This window comes from Acomys russatus, chromosome 17 (genome assembly GCF_903995435.1).
Source record: "Acomys russatus chromosome 17, mAcoRus1.1, whole genome shotgun sequence".
Lineage (NCBI taxonomy): Eukaryota > Metazoa > Chordata > Mammalia > Rodentia > Muridae > Acomys > Acomys russatus.
The window spans coordinates 56,880,813-56,901,701 of record NC_067153.1 but is presented as its reverse complement, the minus strand read 5'-3'; the positions used below and the strand labels follow the sequence as shown (position 1 = coordinate 56,901,701).

General features: G+C 43.6%; 1 protein-coding gene across 4 annotated transcripts in view; it reads right to left on the bottom strand.

The window, feature by feature from the left end:
• Tmem117 (transmembrane protein 117) overlaps positions 1 to 20,889 on the bottom strand; it is a 443,332-nt gene that overhangs the window by 258,912 nt on the left and 163,531 nt on the right. The gene's annotated exons all lie outside the window — the stretch shown is intronic.

Below are 20,889 nucleotides of genomic sequence, written 5' to 3'. Positions count from 1 at the left end.
TCATAAGCACTCTGCCAGCAAATGAGTCATAAGATCTTTTTTCCTAGGATACACTTTAAGGCATGTGTCCTAATCTGTTTAATTTAAAGCTTACCATAGGGCAATAAGTGGCAATGCATGCACACAGCTAAAAATAAATAGGTATAAGTAATGTAAACATCAAAACAATAATTAATACACGAACAAAAAGGCAGTGGATAGGAAGTCATGTCAAGTATTTGGGATTTGTTTGCTTGTTTGTTTCCTGGGGTTCCTTTTTCAGGAGAGGGGAGGGGAGGTCTTTCTAATGTGTTTAAGTCAATCACAGATACCATGTATCCAAGCACGTATGGTTTGATATTCTGGAACTGAAGTGTGCAGTATAAAGATAGTAAGTTTTCATGGGGCTGGAGTGACGGCCCAGTGGCTAGGGAGGTTTATTGCTCTTTCAGATGACTTGGATGTGCTTCCCAGCACATTTAATGGTCAGCACACACCCTAACCTCAGCAGGTCCCTACAGGTACAGACTCCCACAGAGACCCACACACAAACTTAAAAATAATAACTATAAGTCTTTAAAATTAGCACACTATTTAAATGCACATAATTGCAGTGGAACGTGGCTGCTGTGGTTCTAAGATAGTCAGTCCAACAGGGGCCAATGTCCAGCCAAATCGGTAATGTTCACTCTCTGCTGTAAAGAGTGAACATTTACAGCAGAGAGTGAACATTTTCACTGCGTCACTGCCAAAAGCAAGAGCGGTGAGAGATTACTAGGCAATGGCTTGGTAAAGAAAGGTTAGGTAATGTTTTTTTAAAGGCCACAAATTTGAAAGAAAGCAAGGAAGGGTATATAGTAGGGTGTGTGTGTGTGTGTGTGTGTGTGTGTGTGTGTGTGTGTGTGTGTACACACTATAATCTCAGAAAATAAAAGATGAAATTTTTTGTTTTGTTTTTGTTTTTTCGAGACAGGGTTTCTCTGTGTAGCCTTGGCTGTCTTGGACTCACTTTGTAGACCAGGATGGCCTTGAACTCACAGCGATCCACCTGCCTCTGCCTTCCGAGTGCTGGGATTGAAGGTGTGTGCCACCACGCCCGGCTAAAAGATGATTTTTTAAAGAGAGAGATTCTGAGAAAAAAGGTGGAAGTCAGTGAGGGAAGGGGGTGAGTGATTGTTTGAGCAGAGAAAGCTAAAAGAGCTCATATAGGGGATGTGTGGGTAGAATGATACCTAAGGCAGCTTGACTGAAGGTGCTGGGTGGCCTGGGGATAGAAATTAGGTAGAAAGGATGGCACTGAATGTGGCAGTGGCAAAGCTGCTAGAGGCTGGAGTGCCAGCAGACATCTTCAGTCCCAATACTCTCCTAACAGAGGCAGAGGAATCTCTGAGTTTGAGGCCAGCCTGGACTATATAAAGTGAGTTGGTTTTGTTTGTTTTTAATCTCAAAAGAAATAAGACTGTCTCCTCTTAGTCAGCACAGGAGAGCCTTTGTGTGGTGGTGGCCTGTATTGCTGTCAGTAGAGAGGGCAAACAGCAAAGATACAGTTTAGAAAAACATTCCCAATTTATTTCAGTAAGTCACTTGATTTCATCAAAGGGGGTCAATCCACCGCAGAACAAAGACCATCCCAGAGCGTCCTGTATCTGTAAGTTCATCCCTTCCTTTTCACTCATGTCAAAGCACATCTAGCACTGTTATTTATAGTCTCTTACCCAGCACATAGCTATGTCTCTCACACCTGTGATCTGTTTAATACTTGAAGAATCAAAGCCCCAAGCAGCACCGTGGGGAAAAAAGCGGACTTGACCCTGGCCGGTTTGATTTGGGGCTTACAGGTGCTGTCATTTCCGTTCCCCCAAAGGTCAGAGTTTGAAGATGGTACAGAAAGTGCAGCCTTCAACCTAGATACCAACGAGGGCCAGCTCCCGGGCAAATGGTTTTGATATCTTTACTCCGGCAGCAATGTCAGTCTAGCTAGGGGGCTATGGCTTCAGCCTTGGGAAGGCCACAAGCCAGTGCAGGAGGAAGTGATGTGGGGGAGGTGCAACCCAGCTGTTACCATCCCTGGCTGCTAGGCTTCCTGAAGAGTCCGGAGAAAAGCCAGAATGATGGGTTCAGGATAGACACACTCCTAAGACTATGGGTTACCTGCAGCCATGATCACATGGACTACTGGAAATCCAGAGACATCACTGTGATTCAAATCAGCCTCAAATTCCAGAAGCTGGATAGAACCAGATCTAACTGGACCCAGCTTGCTCTATGGATATTTTTCTAGGTCGGCCAAGTAGGGAGGGAGATGTATTGGAATGAGGAAATCACTGACTCTGGAATGAGAAGATTTGGAAGTTGCTCTGCTGGTTGTGAAGCCCCCTGGAGCCAATGGTTGCATCTCCCTCAGTGTAAGGCAATGCTGCTGTCATAACCTGAGAGAGGTCCTGAGGCTGTGCTGTCTTCCAGCCGCTGTTACAGCACCGTTCGTTTGTGCATCAGCAAAACAAGTTTCCTAACAAAATAGAGACACGATTTGACTGATTTGACTTTTTCCATCCTATTAGCCAAGTTACCAGGTGACTTCAGAGTCGAGCGGACCACTCACCCCAAGCCCTGGCTGAGAAAACTGAGCACTGCAACCTATATTTGTACCTAAAGCAAATCTCAGTCATCCTCACTAAAATTTAAAAATGAAAAAATTAGCTGGTAGTGGCAATGCATGCTTTTAATCCCAGCACTTCGGAGGTAGAGGCAGGTGGATCTCTGTGAATTCATGGGCAGCTTGATGTCCAGGACAGCTGTGGCTACACAGAGAAACCTTGTCTTGGAAAAAAAACAAAACAAATAAACAACAACAACAAAAAGAGCTTTAACATTAAAAATTGGGAGTGAGAACTACTGTTGTATAAGGTAGAGCTTGTAACCGTGCTTTAGGCAAGTAAAGCCCTCATGCTTGTCCCTCTGATAAACAAGCACCTATACTAGAGAGACAGAAATATGTTGGAATATTCTACATAATTTCCAAATGACAGGAGCCGTCAGCACCACAGGCTTAGCTGTCTTTACTATGGTGCATTTACCATGTTTGTTCTGGGGTATAAGCTCAACCCATTTCTTGCCCCCCAAAAAACACTAAACCAATTAGTGAATTTAAGAGTATTTTTATAAGGCAATATGATCTGTTGATTTAAATTCTCATTTATAAGCTATTTTATTTTGTAAATTTAGTGAGATGACCAGTCTTCACTTGGAACTAACTGGTCTAGTCACATGTCACAGATTTTAAAAAATTTATTAGGAAGGGGGTCTATGGCAGTGTATACAGATTCCCCCCCCCCCGTGTCGCCTTCATCTGAAGCTTCCTTTACAGCAAGTCAACTTCAGATCTCAACAAATCACGAAACCTTCTATCTCTATAAACAATCCATCTAAGTTTTAAGTGCTGTTCTGAGTAGAGTAACATAACTCAATCTCCCACCATCCTGCCCTGCCCAACCTGGCTGTGAGTCACCCCCTCGCCCAGTGTGTCCCCTCTGTATATCCTAGTCAACCTTGGTGATGTAGAAAGAGAAAGAGAGCACATTTCACAGGCTTATTACAATACATCATTATTGGAAGTTGCCTATTATTTAACTGTTGCTAATTTCTTGCTCTTTATAGCTTACGAGCTCAGGTTTATCATGGCGATAGAACTAAGCATTATATTTGGGGTTTGACACTACCTGATTTTGCAGGCATTTCCTGGTGGACTATAGTCCCAAACAAGGGAGACTCTGACCTTATATAAGGAGAAAAACCAAAGTAACCAAAGTTTTGAGGCTGGTCCTGCAATGATAGTATTTATAAATTATAAATGTCAGTTTATTAGTGTTAATAAATAATCATGTTGGTTTAATTAAAATGAGACTAAAAAGAAGTAGTTTTAGGAAAAAAGACTCATAATTGACTCTGGTTGTTGTAATTTCAACATTTGTCTGGCCTCACGAACTACCTCCATGGCCTTGCTAAAAGTGGAAACTGTTTTGAAGAACAGAGCAATAGTATTTTGTTTGGATAGTGAAACAAAAACAAACCTCAAATACACAGCACAGTGCCTGTAAGTGGCCCTCAACCAATAGAATATCTGATTTCTCCAGATGGATTCTGTTTGGGATGGAAGCCAGAGCAGAGCAAGTCAAGCTTGTCCGGGTCTGAATAGAAGCCGAGTTTAAAGACACCATGCCCAACCAGTGTGGTTCTCAGGTAGAAAACGGTGCTAAAGAAGACTAGAGCAGGACGGGAGAGTTGGGAACAATACCCAATAATCTCTGCGCCAAAGCATTTTAGCATTCTGCTGAAACACAAAGTCCTTGGCCTTAAGGATGGCTGCCCTCCGCTCAGACTGGTCCTTGGGTAATGCCATCCCACTGAAACTGTGTGCTCTGCTCTCCCCTTGTCCTTTTAGCCCCCACTCCTCTTCTGCCTTTCTAACTCCAAGAGTTAGACTTTTAAGTGAAGGTCCACTTCACCTCTTTCTGTTCTTTTCCTGGAAGAGTTAGCAGAAAAAGAGAAGGAAAGAAGGAAGGAAGGAAGGAAGGAAGGAACTGAAGTAATGGTATTTTTGGTGTTTTAAACATTTAATTAATTATAACGCACAAGAATGATGAAGTACAATGCTAAAGATCATTTTTCTCTTTCAAGGAGAAAAGGAGTCATAGCATTCCAAAGTGTATGAATGTAATGATTTAAGATACCATCAGCAACTCTCTTTCAGAAGGGAGAGGGCCACTATTCCACTTTCCCCCAAACCCGCGTCTCCATCTGACTTCTCTGTTGCTGTAAGTGGCCTCTTAAAGACCTACTGGAAGGAAGTATGATAATGATTTAGTGAATCTTAGTCCAAACTCCCACCTTAAAACGACAATGGCTTAGCAATTAAGATTCTCATTTGTGGTGGCTCACACCGGTAATGCCCGCACTCAGGAAAGCAGAGACAGGCGGATCTCTGTGAGTTCGAGGTTAGCCTGGTCTACAGAGAGTCCAAGGCTACAAGGTGAAACCCTGTCTCAACCCCGCCAAAGGCTTCTCATCTGAAAGTTTTATTTTGTAAATGTATGCCTACCCTATAGAGCTGTCAAATGTCTGTGAGTATGTGGGTGAAACTGAACACAGCTGGAATGGTTACTTGGATTGGCACCTTAAAACCTTTCTCTTTTTATGGTCAAGTTTTACATCTGGATAAACTATGATCTTGCAACTCTGTTCCTCAATATATGCACTAACATTGTGCAAATGTGTATCAGAAGATGTGCACACTAATATATCAGCATATAAAGTAGGGCACACTCAACATAGCCCAAATATACAACAGCAAAATGGATAAATTACTGTAACATGCTCACACAGTGAAATATTTTACTACATAGAAAAAGAATGAAATAAAATCAAACTACCAAAGATGATGACAACAAATTACAAAAAGAAGCTCAAATATAAAGAAAATCAAGCACCATGGTTTATTATAAACACATATGTAGCTGTGTGTGCATGCAGAGCATGTGCGTACGAGCAACATAAGGCATTTTAACATAGCACCGTGAGTCTACCTGCCATCTCTGTACGGATGCAGAGTGGTACTATCTCATGATTTGGCTGGCCATGGCATTTGTATCAATGTGTCGTACAACATGCCTTTGTGTTGAACGGATTGTTTTATTCAGTCATGTGCTACTACTCAACAACAGAGCTATGTTTGAAAAAAAAATGCATTGTTAAATATTACGTGATTGTACACTACAAAAAACCTAGATGCTATGGCCCTGTACACCACCTGGGATCATGGCCATATGCAAAGCCTATCACTAAGCAAAATAATATATAATTTAGGGCTGCATTTATTGGCTTATTTCAATGTCTGTAATGATTTAATATATGAAATATGTTAGCTAATTGTTCTTTTATTATTTAAATTTATTTTCTCCTTTACTTCCTAGAAAGTGTTGTTGTGTCATGTTTCCTGAAACTGATTTAATTGATCTTTTATATGTACTTTTAAAGACTATAAGGAAAGTATTATGATAATTACCACTTTATTTATAAGAAAACTATTTGAGTACATCACATCTACATCTCTATAGATGACAGAGTTGGAACAGAAAACAGTCTCTGCAGGACCTAGAGATGACACTGAAATGGTCAGTATTATCAATAGTTTTATGTGTTCCCAGGGAAAAATTGTTAAATTTGAACTAAATTAGGTATCTTTAAAAATATTGATTGTGGAGAATATTCTGACCATTGGCTAGATCTGGGAAGGGGTTTAAAGTTTACCTCCTGTATTGTCCTTGGCTGGTGCCTTAGTTTGAGCGGGACCCCTGGGCCCAAATCTGCCTATCATATTGTTCTACTTGTAGATTTCTAGGACCCTCTGTATCCTTTTATTTTGCTATTCTCCCATGCGTCTCTCATTTAGAGTCCCAATAGGATGCCTTCCCCTCTGTCCCAGTTTCCTGGTAAGTGAAGGCTTTCGTGGGACATGCCCCTTGGGCTAGTATGCAGATATAAGTGAGTATATACCATTTGATTCTTTCTGCTTCTGGGTTAACTCACTCATTATGATCATTTCTAGCTCAATCCATTTATCCACAAATTTCGGGAATTCCTTGTTTTTAATAGCTGAGTAGTATTCCATAGTGTATATGTACCACAGTTTCTTTATCCACTCTTCTACTGAGGGACACTTAGGCTGTTTCCATGTTCTGGCTATTATGAATAAGGCTGCTATGAACATGGTTGAGCAAATTTTCTTGTTGTGTGCTGGAGCATCTTCTGGGTATATTCTAAGGAGTGGAATAGCTGGTCTTGAGGAAGCCCTATTCCCATTTTTCTGAGATAGCACCAGATAGATTTCCAAAGTGGCTGTACTAGTTTGCATTCCCACCAGCAATGAAGGAGTGTTCCTCTTTCCCCACATCCTCGCCAGCATGGAGAGTGTGATATGACTTTCTCACGTACTATGGTGCCTCACATTTGACCATGTCCCCTGGAGGGGGAGACCTGGTGGCACTCAGAGGAAGGACAGCAGGTAGCCAAGAAGAGACTTGATACCCTATGAGAATATATAGGGGGAGGTAATCCCCCTCAGGAACAGTCATAGGGGAGGGGAATAATGGGAAAATGGCGGGGGAGGAATGGGAGGATACAAGGGATGGGATAAACATTGAGATGTAACAAGAATAAAGTAATAAAAAAAATAAAAATAAATAAAAATATTGATTGTTAAATCTTATTCTAATCCGTGCTCAGTTTTTCAGTACTACCACGGACTCTTTGTTTACCACCAATATCATCCAATTTTGTTTTCTATGAAATAATACAAAGATTAACATGGTGATAATGCATCCAAGCAGAACAGTTCTGTTTCTTTAACACTGTGAACAGCAGAGGCTTTCTGTTGAGATGAACTTTATCTCAGTTATGAATCTCAAAGTTGCATTAAAAAATTAATCTGTGTTTTATTATTCTTTTTCTAAGATTTTGCTGATAGACCTGTTCTAAATAGTTTTTAAAAGCTCCTCAAATTCTGGTTGAAGAGATGGCTCAGTTGTTAAGCTCTCCCAGAGGACCCAGATTCGGTTCCCAGCTCCTGTATGGTGGCTCACAACCATCTGCAACTCCAGTTCCAGAGATGTGACTCCCTCTTCTGACCTCCACAGGAGCCAGGCATTCAGATGGTACACAGACACATACACACAGACAACACAAATATACAGAAAACAATTAAATGTAATAAAACTTCATCACATGGAGAGTTACAAAAATCCTTCTTCAGCCATCATCAGAGAGGCTTTCCACTTGCAGTAGCTGGGAATTAACACAAAGACTCACAGTTGAACAATGTGCAGAGAGTGAGCGACCATGGAACACTTGGCCCTTAATGGGATGTCTTCATCAAATCCCTCCCTTCTGGGCTCAGGGAGCCAGGCTAACGAGGAGGATGAAAGATTGTAAGAGCCAGAAGGGATGGATGAGACTAAGGAAACAGTATCTTCAAGACACAAAAGGACTGATGTACATATGAACTCACAGAGACTGTGGCAGCACGCACAGGGCTTGTACAGATTTGAGCCAGATGGAGTCCCAGCACTAAGAGAAGGAAGTGAATTCTTATCCCTAACCAAGAAGCTTTCTACAACTGATAACTAATTGCAAAGTAAACATCAATTTTCTCCAGTAGAGTCCCACTGAGAATACTAACCACAATTAAGGCTAGGCCCATGCCCAGTAGTAGATGACCAATGCAAAATTAACTCAATAGTGATTTTGTGGATTTTATTTTTGTCTCATGATGCTTTTTACCTTACTGGTTTTTTGCTTATATATTACAGTTTCCTGTTTTGTGTTTTTATGGGTCCTGCTTTGTCTCTCTCTCTGTGTGTGTGTGTGTGTGTGTGTGTGTGTATGTGTGTGTGTGTGTCTGTGTCTGTGTGTGTGTGTGTGTGTGTATTTCTGTTGTTGATTTAAAAATAAACACATGGGCCTGTGTGTTTGCTTTCTAAAAGGAGAGGGAAAGAAAGGGCATAGAGTTGGGTGGGTGGGGATGTGGGTAGGACTGGAAAAGAGCTGGGGAAAGGGAAACCAGGATCAAAGTATATTGTATGAAAAAATTACTTTCTTATATGAACATCTAAATAGGTAGGTAGGTAGGTAGAGATAGATAAATAGGTAGATCAATATATGGATAGATATAGATAGACAGACAGACAGACAGACAGAAGCTTACATATAAATATAATATATATACATATCCTTCTCACATTGGTCCTGCTCTGACTTCAAACCCTGAGAGTGTATTACGGCACTAAATTACACAGATGTGACATCATTTATGGAATTGTAGGCTACTCTCTTTCCATTTTCAAGGCTTCCAGTAAAACAAGAACAGTGCTTGACAAGGTTAGAGATTTATTTGTTGACTCACTTAGAAGTTCTGTACATTGAACATAATCCAGACTCAGGGAAGCCACAAGGGAGTCATTAACTTCAAAATTAATTATAATCCATAAGCATGGCAGCGTGAGGGTCTAAGCGCATCCATGGGAAGAAAGCCATCCTATAGCAGAAGCCTGGGCTTTACATTCTAAGGTAAACTTATTATTGATTCTTTACACATCAGTTTCTTTATGTATAAACGGATGATCACACATTCTAGAAGCTTCTGGCTGTTGGTATGAATAATCTTAGAGATTTGGATATGTTCTTAATGCCGCATAACACAGAGCAAGCACAAGAAGTGAACTGGGACATAAAAGGCTAGAATACCATGCACATAATTAGGTTTACATCTAGCTGAGGTAAACCAGGCACAAATGTGGTCTGTAATTCCACTAACATTCTGTTTTTAAAAATATGTCAATTGATTACCTGAGGGACAGGACAAAAATTCTAAATTTAAACTTGTCATCAAAGTTACATTTTAAATTAGAAGAAAAAGAAAAATACACGGCTTCAGTGTCATTTTCTCCTCTTTCTCCTCCTTCCTCTTTTTCTTCCCCTGTAATCCAAAGTGACCTGACATTCACTGTGTAATGGAAAATAGCCTTGGACTTCAGATCTTTCTGCTTCTGCCTTTTAAATAGTGGGATGACAGCCATGGGCCATTGGGCATGGATTCTGCAGTGTGGGGGGGATCAAACATATGGCTTCATTCACTGGAGGCAAGTTACTCTACCAGCTAAGCAACACTCCAAGGCCTGGCTCCATCTTTAAGAACCAATATTTTCAGCTTTGAATGCCAACTGGTTTATATACTAATTCAAAACTATTAGGAGACCTAGGATAGGTCATGCAGATGCCAAAAGAAAATAATTCTATGATCCAGCCAAGCTTGTTATGATTCTGGGTGCCTGTCATAAGGAATAATTACAACACAAAGTCCGGCCTAACCACAGAAACCTTTCTTTTTTAATCTTATAAGTATACATGAGAATTAGTAATTAAAAATTTAAATTTAGCAAGGTGTTCCACACCAGTCTTCTTAGCAAAGAACCTTTCTAAGACACATCTGCACCTATGAGATGAAAATAAAACTGTATACTTCCCCTATGATTTCATGGGCTCTCAAATGGTACTTATACAGAACAACCAAGCCTCAAAATATGTTCATTTTAAATAGGACCCTCTTGAGAATGCAGAATTTTGCAGCTTACTTCTTCCTCCCCACTCTCTTTCTTATAGGTTACATTTCCAAGATCTGTCGTACTCCAATCATCTTGGTATATTTTTAAGCAAGTGAAAACAAAATATATAGTAGTTCCTCCATGTCCCTAGGGGATCCTTTCTGAATCCCCCACGAGATGCCCGAGACTGAGGACGGTCCTGAGCCTTACAGACATTGCTCTGGGATCTGCACCCTGCAGCATTGCCATGTAGTGCCAGAGTTGATCCGTTCCTCCACACTTTATGCCCTGGTGTCTCCCATACATCACTAAGTAAGTCAATCAAGTGTCACATGAATACAATCACTGTAAGAGTGTGATGGGTGATCAATAGCGGGGGGCAGGGGGCAGTGATGGAGTGATGAGCAGGTGGGTAGTATATACAGTGTGGATACAGGGGACAAGAGGATGACAGATGTCCCTGAAGAGCTGGAGAAAGGCGCAGCCATGGGGCTGCCTTGTAACCTTCATAGCTGTGCACAATTTAAAACAACTTAAAACTTGGAGCTTGCTTCTTTCTTGGATTGCCCATTTATTTTCAGAGTAGGAATGACAGCCGTTGATTAAAACTGTGAAACGGGGAGGCAAGACAGTGAAGGCTGCAATACTGTGAGGTGAGTACCGAAGAGCTTTCCCTGTGGCCACCCCAACCATTTGTCACCCCTAAGCCATCCTCAGGACTCATCCTCAGCGACACATGACCTGCTGTCATTAGACCAGCCACACACCCAGTCCCTGGCTCAACAAATGCTCAGCTGCAGAGCAGTGCTTCCCAGAACAGAGAAAAGGCCATACCAGTTGTTCTGCGTGACGTCTGCTCTCAGCTGACTCCATCACCTTAACTGCTTGGTATGATTTGGTCAGCTCTGATAAGATTCCAGACAATTCCTCAAGATCTGAAAGGTTCCTTAGTGCATGGCTTAGTTTTCTGCCCTGAGGCCACAGCCCTGAAAATGTCAGTAGAGGAAAGACGGCTAACAGTTTGAAAGTGTAGTCTAGACCAGCGTTGTTAGACATCTCAAAATTCAACATTTTAGATGATTGTATCTTTCACCTACGTCTTAGTTTTTATCACCAGCACAGAAATTATGATTATTTAACTCCTGTCATTTTCCTTCCTGAATTCTGTCTCTTGCTTCTCTTATTCTTTTGAGTTACCTGCTATAGAGAACTGTGGGAGATAATTATAGCAACATATCCCACTATCAGAGAAATTCTTAGAGCTGTATCTTTGAACAACAGGGTTTTCTATTAAACAGGAAAAATACAGGATATGAACCAATAACCCAGAACTGTCAGCACAAAGAGTAACTAATTCACGGCACTGGGGAAAAAATATTCTTCCATTTGAGGACGGTGGCAGGATCGTGAACATTGCCCTTTGTGTTGTTTCTGAGATTACAGTTTCAAATGAAATTGCTTTAATGCTTCAAGGCTGTCCTTAGAAAGCACCTCCTTCATTAAAGCAACAACAGCAAAGCCTTAAGATATAATTCAGTAATTTAGCCGGTGCTATTTCAAAACCATCCTCTTCAGATCAGCCAAGGGCGAGAGGACTCCGACAAGCTCAGGGCTGAGATGCTGCGCTATGCTGCCTGGTCAGTGAAAAAGCAGGAAAATGTGTTAGTTCCAGCCACTATGTATGCTTCTTAAAACCAGTTCCAACTGCTCACAAATACGGATTAAAATATTTTCCTGCTCTTTATTTATTAAAAAAAAGGGGGGGGGATGAGCTAAGATGGTTTGAACACTCCCTGGAAATAACACCTGCAGCACTTCAGAGCAGAGCGTCTGACCTGCTCTCAGCAAGCAGTGCCTGAGGAGATCCTGGCCTAACAGAAGCAGAAGGAGGGATGCCGCTCAGGTGCCACTGCCTTGGGGGGACATTCTAAGGGTATTGAAGCCTGCTGAACTCCCCAGGACTTCCTGGGATGGCTCCTGGAGAGTGTAAGTCAGTTCCACCCTCTGGAGTTGCCAGCTGTTAGGAACAAAGACACCCAGGCAAGGTGCTTGTTAAATGGCACGATTTCTTCTCCACGACAGTTCTGACAGACTGAAAAATCTGCTTCTTGGTCTGCCTGTGGTTTCTTTAATTGCATACACACTGTCCAGTCAGCAGCTGGGGTCTTTACTTCCACTATTATTGCAGTGGTGGGTGCTTGCTTCTCTTGTGTTTTGTTTGTATTCCTTTTGGAATAGTCACTTTCTAGCCAGCTACAATGAGCCCAACCTGGGATACAGCTATTGTGCTGAAGTTCAGCTCCTAAAGAGACAACTGTTTTATCCAGGCATACCTAGAAATTAACATGTTGTTACAGGCACCGATGATATAAATACAAAACAGCACTGGCTAACTGGGAAAATATGATGTAGAAACATAGTGTCATTAGAAGACCATCTCATTTACATATTAGATAGCGGTTCAGCGGGAACTGAGAGGTGCAAGCAAGGAATGAAATCCTTCCTCATGCCGCTGCCATCGGCCACTGCTATTTTTTAAAGGGAAGCGATGATGTAGCCGCATTTGAAGGAAGGCATTGCTTTCCGTGCCTTCGCAGTTCAACTATGATTTACTTGAATCTATGTTTCTTTGTGTACCGTTGATCCAATCCTTCCTGCCATTAATTAAAATAAGAAAAGGAGGTTCATATACCGAGGTAACTCCACGTCAGAGGTCATTGTATAAACTTTACAAAACCCTGCATTTCAATGAGTTATTCTCCACAGTAGTTTTTAAATGACTCAGCGCCTAACAGAACCCACTGCAGCAGTCCCTTGGGCAATTAAGGGAATGTTTGCAATGTGTTTTCACCAGCATCTGAGGTGTCAGCTGGTTATGATAGCGGCAGTAGTTGTGTCTGCTATTGGCTTTCTGAGATGCTTCAAGAACCAAAAGTTGGGGCTAGGGATGTGGCCCAGCGGTAGAGGACTTGCCTAGAGTGCATAAGAGCCTGGTCCAGTTCCCAGCACATTAAGGAGTAACAACAACAAAATGAACCAAAATCTATAGGGGAGCTTTATCAACATGTTTCCAGTGCACGTCGCCAATGGCAACCCATCAAGATGCGGTACTTACCCTGTGGTTCCGAAGCACTACCCTGCTGAAGCAAACCAAGAGAAAACTTTCCAGACCTCACACCACAGTACCTGGCTTCATTTTCACAACAAGGCTGCCTCGTCCCGGCCCACACACACAACTGGAAAGCATCCCAAATGTACACATTTGAAAGATGACTTTGACCTTCCTCCTCATTCACGACAAACTAAGCCCCCAAAAAGCATCGGAAAAGATGGATACCAGGTGAGAATGGCGTTCAGCTTTCCCTTTCACTAAATTAACCGTTTAAGCTTGAATCCATTGCCTGACTATCCTCCCAGGAGCATATACTTTCCTAGGGACAGTCTATATATTACCTGTCCTAGCTGACTGTATTTTCCTAGGGACAGTCTACGTATTACCTGTCCTAGCTGACTGTAGTTATCAACTTGGCATAGTCTACATTCACCTGAGAAGGGCGTCTCAGTTGAGAGATTGCCCAGATTAGACTGACCTGTGGGCCAGCCTTGACTGTTAGTTGATGTAGGAGGTGCCAGCCCAATGTGGGCAGCACCAGGCTGGGGCAGAAGGTCCTGAGATGTGTAAGAAAGGTAGCTAAGCCGGAGCCTGTGAGTGAGCCAGCAAGCAACATCCTCACGGCTTCTGGTTCAAGTTCCTGCCCTGCCTTCCCTTGCTGAAAATGCTCCTTGTTCAGAAAACATTGTGTTTCAAAACACAGACAAAATGTCTGTAAAACAAGCTCCAGAGTCTCCAGAGAAGGTAACTATGCACCTGTGCAAGTCACATGCCCACAAAGCCAGCTCTACACCAAGAGCATAAGTTACCTGCCCAAAGCTACAGAGCACGAGCGTGGGCTGGTTACAGTTCCCGAAGAGGAAACCCACAGCCCTGCTCAGCCTACTTTCTTCCCACGAGTCTTCCAACCAAGAGTGGCAACGTTCAGATTGGCAATTCCCCAAACAGTCCTGGTCTCCCAGATAGACACTGTTGTGTTTCAACCAACTAGAGACACCAACGCTTGTCATTATGGGAAGAGCACAGCTGTGCTCAGTTGGAAAACTTCAGTTTATGAGAAAATTGAGTGGACCCTGGAGGAAAAAGGAGATGTGCTGGGGAAAACAACAAATTCAGATATGGATTAAATCCAGAGCTAGTTCTCAATGTTGTCTAAAGTGTGTCTAAGCAAAAGGAGGCATACCTGTGGCCTCAAGGATTCCAGAAAAACACAGTTCCCAGTTCTTTCCTTGGCTATCTCTCCATGTTTTCAATGCATTGGATTTTTCTAAGAACTGAAAATTATACTAGAAGATGACATTAAGCATTTTTTTCTGCTTTAGCCCAGAATTGTGAACTGAGACCCGAGTCCTGGACCAGACTTGGAGCTAAAGCTTCCTCTCCTGTTAGTGACTAACAATGAGACTTGAAGAAACAGCATGTCTCTGACCTTTCTATCTATGACTGAGAGAGAGCATGCCTGGTAAATATCCATTCAACCAATAGTAAGCATAATCCCTTGTTTTATTCTAATCTGTTAATTTTTCTTATAGAATTTGCATGATTGGTTTTTATAATAACTATGGATTTGCTTCTAGTATTGACCGATAGACGGTGAGTGATAAAATACTTACTAAATAAATACTATATTCAAGGGTCTGCAGAGATGACTCAGGAGCTAAGAATGCTTGCTGCTCCTCTAGAAGACCTGAGTTTCGTTCCCAGCACCTATGTGACTTAGTACCACTTATAACTTCAACTCTAAGGGACTCAATGCCCTCTTCTAGATTCTGCAGGCACCTATATCCATGTACACACAGACACATAGACACACACCCATACACAGACGCAGGTACACACACACACACACATCACACGTAAAACAAAATGAATCTTTTTTAAAACCTACAGTCATGGTCTGGAGAGACGGTTCCGGTGCTAATGGTTAGGCTCACAACCAAACTCCACAGTCAAGATACCCAGGCTCCATTTTCCCAGGACAATACAGATGCACTCTTCTCCCCTTTATTAATAAGGGGGTCCTCCTGATTCTCAAAAATGCCCCATAACACGTCTGATATCACTTCAAGAGCTACCAGTCTCTCCATTCAAGTTGACTCTTTTACTAAAAATTCTTTTTATCGGTGGCTGTGAAAGTTAGTATCTACTGCCAACTTGGTGGGATAGAGTGCCTGGAGAGCCGGGCCTCTGGGAAGGCATGAGAAGGATTATCTAGATTAGGTAAAAGATTATGCTAAATCAGAGCAGCTCTGTTCCATGGGCTGAGGCCCAAGGCTGAACAGAAAGAACATGACCTGGTCACATTGCATGTATAGCTCTCTGCTTTCTGACTGAAGACGCAGTGTGGCCAGCGGCTCCCAGTCCTGCTGCCGTGACTTTCCCACCATGGTGGCCTGCACCCCGTAACTGAAAAGCAAAATAAACCCTTCCCTCTTTCTGTTGCTTTTTGTGAGTATCTCATCCCAGCAATCGGTAAAGTGACTAATACAGCGGCTTTGGAAACATGGTAACTACAGTGATTGACTCACAGACACTCATCAGAGCCTTTCCTTTTGGTACCTTCTGCGAGGCTTGTGAGCTCAACAGCCTAAGCCCCACACAGGGTCAGATGAGCTCCAGGAGATCAAAAGGTTTGACTTCAATGCAGATTCTGAGGGTTCGGCCAGAGAGGCAAGAACTCTCACCAGAGAAACTAAGAACCCAAAAAGTTGGTGCCTGTGAGAAAGTCCAAAGACAGAAGCCAGCGTCTCTCCAGAGAATCAGGAAGAAAAGAGCAATGGGAGGGAAAGTCAAATCTTAGTCATGGGAACAGTATTTTTAGCATCCTCTGAGAGCCACTTCTAATGTCTCTGGCAGGATGACCAAAATCATATGTTAACCAAAGTAAAGGAAGACAAGAATCCAGACTAAAGCAGGCCGTGCAATTCCTCGGTGGAGGCTTCCGTTCTCTGGAAGGACCCTGGCAACCTCTCAGGGGCCACCTCTAATTTCTCATTACCAAATGAGAATAACTGGAGAAAGTGGCCACCAGGAGCACTCTGCTCTGCTGTGACTGTACGAAGGGCATCCGTATCTCTCCCAGGACCTGGCTTAGAAGCCAGAAGCTTCCTGAATACCCACTCTGGTTCTGGCTCTAGTGTATCAATTCTAAGCCATATTACTTAAAATATCATTTGCAGAAAACAAGGTTAGGGATTTATTGCAATGCAGGGTTCCAAACTCTTCCTCATCCTGCTTAACCTCTTACTGGAGTCCAGGAACCAATGGTGTGTGTGTGTGTGTGTGTGTGTGTGTGTGTGTGTGTGTGTGTGTGTAGAGGCCAAAGACTAACACTGCATGCTTTTCTGTATTGCACTCCACTTTATTTTAGTGAATCACACATCAGCTAGTCTGGTTAGGCAGCTTGCTCTGGGGACTCCTGTCTCTCTGTCTCCTGTGCTGGGGTTACAGGACTGTTGCCATGGCCACCCAAAGCATATGGATGCTAGGGATCCACACGCCAGTGCCATGTTTGGGTTGTAAATACTTTATTCTCTGACCCACGTTACTGGCCCGGGGAGCATGCCCTTACTTGAAACAAGATAAATCAGGTATCACTCATCTATGAATTCAGTCTCCAAGCTTCTATAGACTCTCATCCTCATGCCTAATTTTTCCTGAGAGTTTTACCAGCACTTTCAGAGTGCTACACATAGCTGTTACTATCTGGAGGAGTGAAGGACACCCGCTTCTGGATCTCAGGCTTTTATTGATTGCCAATTGTAACTGTTAAGTAATTTAATAACCTCGTTCACTTCAATTTACCTATAAAACACAACATGAGAAGAACCGTATACCTCACACACTCTTATAAGGATTAAATATAGTTGGCAGTTTCCAAATATAAATAACTGAAAATTCCATTCCTCATCACTTTGATACACCTGCATTCTTCATGCCCAAAACTGAGGCATCGCTGTATTCTTTCATCACCAACTTGAAGCCGTGGGTCATTAATTATTGCAGTCCCAAGGCCTCCTGGATAAAACAGCATCTGTCACCTGCAAGGGAAGGGTGAGCGAGCGCACACCTGGGCAGAAGATGGATCTGCGAGCAGCCTGAGCATCCCAGCAGCTTCCAGCTGTGCACACAGACCAGCACGCAAATCCCAGTCCCGCACAGAGCAACGGCTGCTCTGCTAGCAGCAACGGAAACCCGGCTGTAAGGAAAATCTTATGTTGAAAACCACAGGCTTGGCAAAAGACAAATGACAATTGTTACCTTGATGAAAGAACTGCAATTTCCAAAGCTAATGGAAATTTATTTTCTTTACAGAGAGACGCAGTGATGCACCTGGTGTTTCAGTAAGGAAGGCGGGACGATTCCGAGTCCGCCCATGATTCCCAGCATCTCGTCCTGCGTATCACACACAGGACAGAAGACGGTCAAAAACGGGGTAATGTGTATTCTTGCTACTCAGCCTCATGCATTCCCCCGAGGAACTCAGCTCTGGGGCAGCCATAAAGAGGCCGTGAAGAAATCATAGTCTACAAGCCTCAAAGAGAGTAGGGGGTTCTCCCTCCACCGCCCCCCCCCCATCTTCTGTGCTGAAGCTAGAAGCAGATGGCGATGCTTCCCCATGCCGGATTCCAGGGTCAGGTCCCAGATGTGGTGGGAATGCACAACATCTGCTGCGTCCTGACCCTGTCACTAACATCTGTGAGGCACTCACTTTGGGGCCTTGGCTTCTTTCTGTTCTCAAAAACAGAGCTGAACATCTCCTCTTGGCCCTCCCTAGAGGATCAATTACTGGATGCAAATGAGAAAATATGGATCAGCAAGCCTAGAAAAGTGAAGTCCAGATACCTTTGTGTGTGTGTGTATGCGTGTGTGTGTGTGTGTGTGTGTGTGTGTGTGTGTGTGTGTACATGGATGTGGTGTGTATGTGGACGCATACATGTGGAGGTGGGTGTTGTGTATGCTCTAAGTGTGTGGTAGAGTATACGTTGGCATGGTAACCAACAGGATGTAGAAACCAAGAGTGTTTGGTCACTAGGGCCTGACCAACCAGCATAGGCCCACAATGCCCTTCATGCCTTTCTTATGCTTCTGTTAGGAACTAAGAGCGCAGGTCCTTCGACTTACAACTAAGCATAGCCTGGAGGACACAGGTGAGAATTTCCAAGGAAAAGTGGTTAGAGCTGCCTTTCCTTTCCTCTTCCCACTCTTGAGGATGCATATGCTGTGTGGAGCTGCAGCGGCCAGCCTGCACTGATGGGGCAAAGTAACAAGGGCAAAAGCCAGTGCGGAAAGGAAGATGTAAGGAAAGGAAAACATGAAGGGTATCAGGTGTCTGAAACGTCCTGGAAAAGTTTAAACCAACTCCCAACTGCCCCTATATCAGCAGAAAACCCGAGAATGATAAGCTTTGATTTGCCTAAGTTAGCATTAGGCAGCTATCCCCTGGACCGCCGCCACATGTCTTCCTGAGGAAAAGGAAACCAGAACGACCCTTTAAAAGCATCAGGCCCATCATCTCTCTGCTGGCAAAAGCCCTGAACATGTTCCTCCTCACTCACAGTGGGCCCAGCGCCAGGAGCAACCCGCAGCCTGGAGTACTCTGGCCTGCCTTAGTCTACCCACCCCCCCCCCCATTTAATCTGCCCAGTCACAGTAAGCTCATTGGTCTGGACTCAGCCCCACCTCAGCCTTTGTGCTTCTGCAGCTGTGTTACCCCAAGGTAGTCCCCCCAACCCCCCCCCACACACACACCCATACCGCATGCAGGATTTCCCACAGGCTCGCTTCTCAGTGAGGGCTTGTGGGTGTCAATAAGTCAGCCTGCTGCAGCTGCCCATCTCTAGCTCACTTCACTTGTCTATAATGTTTAATATGATTATAGATCCGTGTGCTGGTTAGGTTTTTGTTTTGGTTTTCGTTTTCAGGTTGACTCACACAGGAGTCATCGGAGATGGGCCTACAGCTGAGGATTTGTTTCCATCAGATTCCCCTCCCTAGGGACAAGTCTGCGGCGGGGGGGGGGGGGGGGGGGGCAATCTATTGGTACATAATTGATTTAGAGTGCACAGTCCACTGTGAGAAGTAAAAGCCACCACTGGGCAGGTGGGCCAGGCATGTATGAGGTGAGCTGAGCAAGACAGTGAGCAACACACACACACACACACACACACACACACACACACAGAGAGAGAGAGAGAGAGAGAGAGAGAGAGAGAGAGAGACTTCTGTTTTGGTTCCCGCCCTCGGTTCTTGCCATGACTTCCCTTCATGCTGCACTATAAGCTGTAAGCTAAAACAAACCCTTTCCTCCCCAAAACTGTTTAGGTCATGATTTTCCTCACAGCAATAGAAAGCAAGTAGGACACTCTTCCTGCATCTCTGACCACGCCAGGTGCCTTAGTTGGGGTTTTATTGCTATGAAGAGACACCATGACCACGGCAACTCTTGTAAAGGAAAACATTTCATTGGGGCTGCTGTACAGGGCCAGAGTTTGAGTCCGTGATCATCATGGTGGGAAGCGTGGCACTGTGCAGGCAGACGTGAGGCTGGAGAAGCAGAGAGTTCTGCCTCTGGATCCACAGGCAGGAGAAGGGGACTGGGTCCCATGCTGGGTGAGCTTAAGTGTAGGGGACCTCAAAGCCTGACCCCACAGTGACACACTTCCTCCAGCAAGGCCACACCTCCTAATAGTGCCACCCCCGACGGGCCAAGCATTCACACACGTGAATCTGTGGAGGCCATTCCTGTTCACACCACAGTACTAGGTTTCGCATAAAGACTAATGAATTCTTCTGGCTTTTTTCCTTCTGAACCATAGGAAGCATCAACAGCATCCAAGCCAATATTTTAATATCTATTACCATAATTTTGAAAGAGATTTGGGGCATTTTCAAAACAAGTCGCAAAGTCTATACCTAGTGAAGAATTGCACACATAAATATAACTTAAAGTATAAATAATTCAGTGTATTGTGGCTTTGCTTCTGTGGCGTTGGGGACTGAGCCGGGGGCCTTGCACTCTGTATTAGCAACTTGTCGCCATGCTCTGACAAAACACCCAACAGAAGCATCTGAATGGAGAAGGTTTTGTTTCAGCTCTCAGCTCCAGAGAGGCACGACAGCAGGAGCAGAAGCTGCCTGGTCACCTTGGGTCCACGTTCAGAAAACAGAGGACAATGAATGACTGTGCTCAGCTTCCTTTCTCTTTTTTTTTTTTCTTTTTTTTTTTTTTCTTTCACTCCAGAGTCCCGCCCCAAGTAGTGGACTGCTCGCATTTAGAGTACACTCTTCACACTTCACGGGCATGCCCACATATTTGTCTCCAGAGTGATTCTTAATTTCACTGAGGTGACAATAAGTTAATTGTCACTTGGTGCTACGCAAGTGCTCTACCACTGAGCTCAAAGCCCACCAAAACCGAAGACGCTAGAAGTTTATTCCCCATTCTACTTGCACTAAATAAGTAGACTTGACCTCTGTGGTGAAGAGTAAAGGATAGGTTGCAGCCTCTGCTATGAACCCACATCAATTTTCAGGTAAGTAAAATCTCTATCCTTCAAGGTCAAAGTGTCCTTCTACACGCATAGCCTCAAACAACAAAAGGGGGACACAGGTAACCCCAAACACTCACTCTGCCTTGTCAAA